The sequence below is a fragment of the Pristiophorus japonicus genome, chromosome 15 (genome assembly GCF_044704955.1).
Source record: "Pristiophorus japonicus isolate sPriJap1 chromosome 15, sPriJap1.hap1, whole genome shotgun sequence".
Classification (NCBI taxonomy): domain Eukaryota; kingdom Metazoa; phylum Chordata; class Chondrichthyes; family Pristiophoridae; genus Pristiophorus; species Pristiophorus japonicus.
The window spans coordinates 125,506,686-125,515,260 of record NC_091991.1 but is presented as its reverse complement, the minus strand read 5'-3'; positions in this window follow the sequence as shown (position 1 = coordinate 125,515,260).

Sequence of the window (8,575 nt, the reverse complement as noted above, 5' to 3'; positions counted from 1 at the left end):
GACTGTTCATCTACAACAGATGCCCATTTGGAATTCAGTCGGCTGCAGCAATCTTCCAGAAAAACATGGAGAGCCTACTCAAGTCGGTACCATGCACTTGGTTTTTCAGGACGACATATTGGTCACGGGTCAGGACACCGTCGAGCACCTACAAAACCTGAAGGAGGTCCTCCAGCGACTGGATTGCGTAGGGCTGCGGCTGAAGAGGTCGAAATGCGTCTTCATGGCAACAGAAGTGAAGTTTTTGGGGAGAAAGATTGCGGCAGACGGCATTCAGCCCACAGACGCCAAGACAGAGGCTATCAGGAACGCGCCCAGGCCACAGAATGTCACGGAACTGCGGTCATTCCTGGGACTCCTCAACTATTTTGGTAACTTCCTACAGGGGTTAAGCACCCTACATGTGTTATTGCGTAAAGGTGAGAACTGGGTATGGGGAAAAAAACAAGTAATTGATTTTGAGAAAGCCAGAAACATTTTATGCTCCAACAAGCTGCTTGTATTGTATAACCCATGTAAAAGACTTGTGCCAGCATGTGATGCGTCGTCGTACGAAGTCGGATGTGTATTACAACAAGCTAACATTGCGGGGAAGTTGCAACCTGTCGCCTCTGTCTCCAGGAGCTTAACTAAGGCCGAGAGGGCCGACAGCATGATTGAGAAAGAGGCATTAGCGTGTGTGTTCGAAGTAAAGAAAATGCATCAGTACCTGTTTGGCCTGAAATTTGAGCTGGAAACCGATCACAAGCCCCTCATATCCCTGTTCGCTGAAAACAAGGGGATAAATACTAATGCCTCAGCCCCCATACAAAGGTGGGCACTCGAGCTATCAGCATATAACTATACCATCCGCCAAGGCCAGGCACTGAGAACTGTGCGGATGCTCTCAGTCGGCTACCATTGCCCACCACGGGAGTGGAAATGGCGCAGCCTGCAAACTCGTTGATGATGGCGCAGCCCGCAGACTTGTTGATGGTCATGGAAGCGTTTGAAAATGATAAATCACCTGTCACGGCCCACCAGATTAGGACTTGGATCAGCCAAGATCCTCTGCTGTCCCTAGTAAAAAACTGTGTACTGCATGGGAGCTGGGCCAGCATCCCCGTTGAAATGCAAGAGCTAATCAAGCCGTTCCAGCAGCGAAAGGATGAGCTGTACATTCAGACAGACTGCCTGTTGTGGGGTAACCGCGTAGTGCTACTCAAAAAGGGCAGGGAGACGTTCATCTCGGATCTCCCAGAACACACCCGGGTATAGTAATGATGAAAGCGATAGCCAGATCCCACGTGTGGTGGCCCAGTATCGACTCTGACTTAGAGTCCTGTGTACGGCAATGCAGCGTGTGTGCTCAGTTGAGCAACACGCCCAGAGAGGCACCACTATGTTTGTGGTCCTGGCCCTCCAGACCATGGTCGAGGATCCTTGTCGATAATGCGGGCCTGTTTCTCGGTAAAATGTTCCTGGTGGTGGTGGATCCTTTTTCAAAATGGATTGAATGTGAAATAATGTCGGGAAGCACCGCCACTGCCACCATTGAAAGCCTGAGGGCCATGTTTGCCACCCATGGCCTGCCTGACATACTGGTCAATGACAACGGGCCATGTTTCACCACTGACGAATTTGAAGAATTCATGACCTGCAATGGGATCAAACATGTCACCTCGGCCCCGTTTAAACCAGCCTCCAATGGGCAGGCAGAGCGGGCAGCACAAACAATCAAACAGAGCCTTAAACGAGTCGAGAAGGCTCACTCCAAACCTGCCTGTCCCGAGTACTGCTCAGCTACTGCACGAGACCCCACTCGCTCACAGGGGTGCTCCCGGCTGAGCTATTCATGAAAAGGACACTTAAAAACAGATTCTCGCTGGTTCACCCCAACCTGCATGATCAGGTAGAGAGCCGGCAGCAGCAACAAAATGTAAACGATGGTCGCGCCACTGTGTCACGGGAAATTGATCTGAATGACCGTGTGTATGTGCTAAACTATGGACATGGTCCCAAGTGGATCGCAGGCACAGCGATAACTAAAGAAGGGAGTAGGGTGTTTGTAGTCAAACTAGACAATGGACAAATTTGCAGGAAGCACCTGGACCAAACGAGGCTGCAGTTCACAGACTGCCCTGAACAACCCACAGCAGACACCACCTTTTTCGAGCTCACAAAACACACCCAAAGGATCAACGACACCATCCCGGACCAGGAAATTGAACCCATCACGCCCAATCGAACTCATCACGTGAGCAAGGCCAGGCTCACCCAGCAGCCCTGCAGGGCCAACAACATGCCAGCCCAGCGAGGGCACAGCCAACACACCAGAACAGACATTTGTACCGAGGCGGTCCACCAGGGAAAGAAAGGCTCCCGACCACCTCACCTTGTAAATAGTTTTCACTTTGACTTTGCGGGGGAGTGATGTTGTGTATCTGTAAAGCATGCACTCCCGTGTTCTGCCATCAGGGAGCGCATCCACTGAAGTCCCAAGGGATCCCAGCACCCCTTGTATATAAGCCGGCCCCTAAGACCTGATCCTCACTCTGGAGTGGCTTAATAAAGACTGAGGTCACTGTTACTTTAACCTCCCTGTGTGTAGTCTCATCTGTGTTAGGAACACAATAATTGTCACCAACTTGCTGACATTTTTAATGCACAAGAAGGAATCTCTGAGAACACCACATTCAACTCATTTACATATTTTGCCACATTATAAAGACGGTGGGGCTGAAATTCAGGGTCTCAGAAAGACCCGTCACTGCCTGTTTGCGGCAGCCATGCGGCTGAATCCCGTGGCCGCTGCTTTGTGGTCAACTCGGCCTGGACCTAATTCCGCCCTGATGCTGATGACTGCCACCAGCATGTCATCAGAAAGCGCTCTGCCGCTCGCCCTCACCTGAAAAAGACACCGAGTGAAATTCAGCTCAAAAAAATCGCTGCCCTGCTGTGCGGTTCCCCCAACAGCTTTCTGTGTCGGTGCACCTTATCCGGAGTGAGTGTGGCCCGGCAGCGTGGCGGCCCTTCAAGGGAGGGCCCACTGCCGCGACCTCCATGTATTTATCTTTGCCAGCTGACTTTCCATCGGCCGGCAAGTCGGTGTTCATGGGTTCAGCCAGGCTGGCAACGGGCAGCCTGGCACCCCCTCTTGCGTGCCAGGCCACTGGCCTGGCTGAAACCCTCGCTGGTAGCCCAGTGGTTGAAGATTAAAAAATGACTGATTTTCTCCCATTTAACGGAGGGGAGAGAGCGTGGTGACGCACATGCGCTGTGACGTCACCACCGCTCCACCACTGAGTGGCAGCACAGAGTCCTGGTCCCGACCCAAATTCAGCCCCTCAGCCTGCCTTTCTGTTGCTCTCCCACCCCCACTATGACCAGTCCGACTTAAAAAAATTAAAAGTGCTCAAAATCGATGGGACGGTCGCCTCATGGATCCCAGCAGTAAAACCAGGTAAAAAGTCATGGGGTGCGCCAGCTTTCCGGCATACCTGAATTTCGGCCCCACTCACAAAGTACAGGTACTGCCATCTCTGACCAGAAAAGAAGCTAGTTTTGATTTTAGTCAAACTTAGTGACTTGTTTTTTTTGGCTTTTCCAACTTGCATAATTATCGTCTATTCTTGCTTTCTCCTTTTCTCTGATTGCTCCAGTTGCCAAACATTGTGTTAGAATAGTAAATAGGTGAATATGTCACGTTATCCAACTTTCTGCCTGTAATTTACCACTACATAATACAAGCCAAATTAGATTATCGGAGGATTTAAATATCATCACATAATAGTTCCAGATGTGCTTTTTAGAAGTCTATAGGCTGACCACAGTTAAGCAAGCCAGAAGGGATGCGTATAATTATCTCACAATATGTCTTTGTATTCATTATTGTGTGAGTTGCTTTGCTAATGTAGGTGTAAAATAGTCAAAATAACTTATATCTACCTGACTGTAGCTCCTGGCCTGCGTAGCATTAACAAAATACTGCTTGCAGTGCTGCAGTTGTGCTATCTTTTATTATCACGTTTGTCCTTCAAATGTCCCGGTATGCATTTGGAAAACTTATAAAATATCAATTTTTTGTTTTGGAAAATTTGAAAAAGTAGAATGTAAATAAAGAGCAATATCTGGATATAGATAAGAATGTAAATTCAACATATGTGTCCAAATCCAATCACAAAACAAACACACCAAGTCCTATATTATAACATGGTAGTTGAGAAATAACATTTTGTTGTAGTGAAGCCACAACTGTAATAAATATCCTTTAACAAAGAACAAAATGTAAGGTGAAAACATACAGGGCCAGAAAGTGCTGGGAGGTTGCATTATTGGAATAGCGTATTAAAAGCGCTGGCCATTATTAATTCGTGAATAATCCAGGAAAATGCAGAATAAAAGAGATATGCCACATCTTTTACTGCACAAGATAAGAGCTCACGGGGTTGGGGGTAATATATTAGCGTGGATAGAGGATTGGCTAACTAACAGAAAACAGAGTCGGGATAAATGGGTAATTTCCCGGTTGGCAAACTGTAACTAGTGGGATGCCACAGGGATCAGTGCTGGGACCCCAACTATTTACAATTTATATTAATGACTTGGATGAAGGGACCAAATTTGCTGATGATACAAAGATAGGTGGGAAAGCAAGTTGTGAGGAGGACGCAAAGAGTCTACAAAGGGATATAGACAGGCTAAGTGAGTGGGCAAAAAATTGGCAGATGGAGTATAATGTTTGAAAATGTGAGCTTATCCACTTTGGTAGGAAAAATAAAAATGCAAATTACTATTTAAATGGGAGAGATTACAAAATGCTGCAATACAGAGGGGTCTGTGGGTTCTTGCACATGAAACACAAAAAGTTAGCATGTAATCAGGAAGGCAAATGGAATGTTGGCCTTTATTGCAAGGGGGATGGAGTATAAAAACAGGGAAATCCTGCTCCAACTGTGCAGGGCACTGGTAAGACCACACCTGGAGTACTGCGTACAGTTTTGGTCTCCTTATTTGAGGAAGGATATACTTGCATTGGAGGCAGTTCAGAGAAGGTTCATGAAATTGATTCCTGAAATGAAGGGGTTGTCATATGAAGAAAGATTGAGCAGCTTGGAGTTTAGAAGAATGAGAGGTGATCTTATTGAAACATATAAGATTCTCAGGGGCTTGACAGGGTTGATGCAGAGAGGATGTTTCCCCTCGTGGGGGAATCTAGAACTAGAAGGTATAGTTTCAGAATAAGGGGTCGCCCATTTAAGACAGAAATGAGGAGGAATTTCTTCTCTCAGAGGGTCATGAATCTTTGGAATTCTCTACCCCAGGGAGCTGTGGAGGCTGGGTCTTTGAATGTATTTAAGGTGGAGATAGACAGATTTTTGAATGATAAGGGAGTCAAGGATTATGGGGAGTGGGCGGGGAAGTGGAATTGAGGCCAGGATCAGATCAGCCATGATCTTATTGAATGGCGGAGCAGGCTCAAGGGGCCAAATGGCCTACTCCTACTCCTATTTCTTATGTTATGTTCTTATGCCATGAATTCCATTCTCCGGAAATTTCTGGTTGATTTGCGCCATTCCGCTGTTGGCCTCGCCAAAGCTGATTAAACGTCCCTTCTCACCGTGAGGCTCCCAATGTAACATAATGGCGATCATAAAATTTACGACATTATTACGAATTATTCCCACTGCAGCCACTTAGGGCTGGTAATTAATATCATAGAGGAGTCTGGTAATGACTTGATTTATGATTCTTACATGACACGCAACGTTGGAGGTCCAGAAAGGTAACGGTGAACCTGTGGATTCTCTCTCCAGCAGGTAGTGTATTGTTCCAATAGGTTTTTTTTCTTTTCATCTGTCTTGGCAATCTTTTTGTGCTGTTCCTACCATCCACTCGCCTGTTGGTGTCAGAAGGTGATTATTTGCAGGATACAAAGCTATTTCGACACACAGAAGTGGGTGAAAGTATTGCAATGGCGAACCAACTGAGTGTTCCACTGTTCCTGTTCGTGATGGGCGACCAGGAAGAGGAGCAAAGGGAGCAGGCCCGTCGAGTGGGGCTCCATGGCCTGAGTCTGACCAGCTGTAACTACCACTACCACCTTAATCTGGATGTCTGTGGACTATGAGTCCTGCCCCTCCACCCACCATAGGAATTTAGACGACAATAGCCACCCGATTCCCCCCTCCCCTCTGAACTTCCGAAACATTATTAATATTTTTCTCGGTTTCAAAAAGTTGCAAGCTACTTCTCAGAATTATTTAACAGCAGAAACAACGTCAGGAGTAATAAATAAATAACACAACAGCACCAATATCAATAAAAAGAACAATTATAAAAACTTGTTCAACTAGTTAAAAGATATCGAAGTGTGCCTGAGTGTCAGGTGTGAGTGAGACTGAGCGGGAGGAGGTGGACTTTGCAGGAGAGGGGGCGCGATGTCCCTCCTAACACTTCGTCCCTCCATGTACTCGACGCCTTGTGCCAAGGGCATAGCCTCTGCGCCTAGCCTGTGGGTCGGTATCAGGGAGTGCGTAGCTGGGTTCCTCGTGCTGCTCCGAGGGGTCACGGGGAGCAGGTGGGCTGCTGTTGCATCACTGGAGAATCATCCTCAGCTGCCGGGACCCGCAAGGCCTGTGCGCCTGGCATAAGGCCTGGGGATGGAAGGGGATCAGGTAAAACCTCACAGAAATTCTCCCCGACGAGACATTAATATGGAAAGAAATACGTATTATTACTGCCCGTCAGCACCATGTTTCCCCTGGCTCTGGACTGTCCCCACAGCAGATGGCGATGCAAGAGGGAAGATGGGTGTTTACTGCATGGAGGGCATAGAAGTAGCTAAAGGTGAAGTGTGAGTTGGGGTGGTGGTAGATTTAACACCTAACCCGTCAAATCGCTGTGGAATGGTAATTAACAAGGTGAAAAGAATGTTAAATTACATTGTTAGATCGGTTGAGTACAAATCTGAAGTTGTCATGTTGAATCTGTACCGTGACCTGGTCAGACTTCACCTTGAGTTACAGTGTTCAGAAGGGATACATTCAAACCATGGTGAGGTGGATAGAAGAGCTAGAAGGCTGATCCCCAGGACCAGATGGTTTACATCCCAGGGTTTTAATGGATGTAGGTGAGATCATTGCAGATGCCCTAACTATAATCTTTCAAAGTTCTCTCGATTCAGGAACCGTTCCTTTAGATTGGACAATTTCACATGTCATTCTGCTATTTAAGAAAGGTGAGAGAGGGAAACCAGGGAATTATTGACCCGAATTTTAGGGCTTTGTTGAAACCACATCTGGAGTACTCTGCACAGTTTTGGCCTCCATACCTAAGGAAGGATATACTTGCCTTAGAGGAGTTGCAATGAAGGTTCACCAAACTGATTCCTGGGATGGGGGGATTGCCCTATGAGGAGAAATTAGAACATAACATAAGAACATAAGAACATATGAATTAGGAGTAGGCCATCTAGCCCCTCGAGCCTGCTCCGCCATTCAACAAGATCATGGCTGATCTGGCCGTGGACTCAGCTCCACTTACCCGCCCGTTCCCCATAACCCTTAATTCCCTTATTGGTTAAAAATCTATCTATCTGTGATTTGAATACATTCAATGAGCTAGCCTCAACTGCTTCCTTGGGCAGAGAATTCCACAGATTCACAACCCTCTGGGAGAAGAAATTCCTTCTCAACTCGGTTTTTAATTGGCTCCCCCGTATTTTGAGGCTGTGCCCCCTAGTTCTAGTCTCCCCAACCAATGGAAACAACCTCTCTGCCTCTATCTTGTCTATCCCTTTCATTATTTTAAATGTTTCTATCAGATCACCCCTCATCCTTCTGAACTCCATTGAGTAAAGACCCAGTCTACTCAATCTATCATCATAAGGTAACCCCCTCATCTCCGAAATCAGCCTAGTGAATCGTCTCTGTACCCCCTCCAAAGCTAGTATATCCTTCCTTAAGTAAGGTGACCAAAACTGCACGCAGTACTCCAGGTGCGGCCTCACCAATACCCTGTACAGTTGCAGCAGGACCTCCCTGTTTTTGTACTCCATCCTTCTCGCAATGAAGGCCAACATTCCATTTGCCTTCCTGATTACCTGCTGCTAGTAGACTAGGGCTATATTAGCCAGAGTTTAGAAGAATGAGAGATGATCTCATTGAAATGTATAAAATTCTTATGGGGTGTATTGTATGGGGTTAATCACATAGGGTTAATTATGATATTTAGTCATTTACAGTGTGTCTCTGCTTCATGCCTCGTGGACGTTGTTGTTAGAGAGAGAGAGGGAAAGCAACCTTGAGACGCACACCAGCTTGTTATAAGACGGTCCGCAGATCGAGGTCTCATGCTTTGTGGACAAGCACCTGGGGCCTTACAGATTAGGAGTTAGCCATAAGCCACATGCACCCATGTTTTCTTCAATAATATGTTTATTTGATAATATAAAGGTACAGCACTGTCCCGTAGCTCTTTGAACTTCACCTTGGACTGTGATTCGCGAGCGGTGCCGGGACCCCCAATGCTCCAGACCAGCCGTCACTTGTGGAGTTCCCGATGGGCGGAAGGCCGTGAGCGTTGTTGCACCTTA